We start from the raw sequence: 1,224 nt of genomic DNA, 5'->3' as shown, positions 1-1,224 counted from the left end.
GTTTAAGAGCTTGAAAATATTCCTTCTGCTCGCATCCAATATGGCATTAGCAGTAATTAGAGATAATTAAAGGCTTCGCAAGCCTTAGGAATTTTTTTTAACGTAAAAGTCCTGTTTTTTTTCATATAGCTTTTCCTCCTGCCTTTTCTACTAGCTCTGTAACCAGGGTGCAAGCGACCCGATGCCTATAAGGCATGTTTATATTTTTTAAATCTTCCTCTTTAAACCTCTGAACTCCCCTTCTCTCTTCTTCGATCCTCTTCTAAGTTGCCTTCTGCCTTCTAACATTAAAAGAAACCTTCTCTCTTCTAAAAGTAGCCTCTCTTGCACAGAAAATCTTCCCAACCTTCGTTTTGCTTTCTACCTTCTGTTAAGGCTCCTAAACGTTTTCCTTTATAAAACCTCAACTTGCCTTTTTTTTTTTTAAGTTATAACCTGTGGTTTTCCTCTCTTCGGCTTTTCGCTGCATGAAGCAGACTCTCCGCCCGCCGGCGCTTTGAAACCGGCCAAAAAAACGGGTTAGTTTTGCGCTTCCTCGTCCCGAACCGGCATGAAGCCGAGTCCGGGACCAAAATCGCTCTTCAAGCTCCTTTTTTTTTTTTTTTAATTCCCTTGATCCTCTTTTACAAAATTTATCTTCAATTCTAAGCTTGTCTTGTTTGCTTCTAAATATATCTTCGCTTACACTCTTGGTTTTTCTTTTCTTCAAATTTTATTTTCTCTTTTCAATTAATCTTCCTTTTTTTTACATCATCTTCTATCTTTCTTTTAAATAAAATTTAGTATTTTATCTTAACTGCTATTTTTTTTTTGGGGAGGCTTCCTCTCTTCCAACGGTTAAAAAAAAAAATGCCTCGCGCAGGCTTGTGAAAAGCCCCGTTTCCTTCCATCCTTTACCCAAACCTCCGCTCACCCTCCCGAACCTAGCGGCTCCCGCTTTCGTCCTTCGTCTCTTCTCTTCCAATTGCCTCGCATGTTTTTTTTAAATCTTCGCGTTAAAAATCTTCGCATTTCCTCTGCTAAAAGCGTTTAATTGCTTTTTTTTTTTTTTAAGAGCGAACCCTAGTTAGGTCTAATTTTTTTTTAAAGATTTTTAAGCTATAATTTGTATTTTAGTTTTTTTGGGGGGCTGTTTCTGCTCGGAAGACGCTAGCCAGCCCCCGGCCCTGCCGAGCCCCTGCGCTGCCTCCCTGGCTGCTCCCTGCGGCTCTGGGCCGCTCCGGC

Source organism: Apteryx rowi, unplaced genomic scaffold (genome assembly GCF_003343035.1).
Source record: "Apteryx rowi isolate R43461 unplaced genomic scaffold, aptRow1 scaffold_1913, whole genome shotgun sequence".
Taxonomy (NCBI): Eukaryota; Metazoa; Chordata; class Aves; order Apterygiformes; family Apterygidae; genus Apteryx; species Apteryx rowi.
This window is presented reverse-complemented; position numbering follows the sequence as displayed.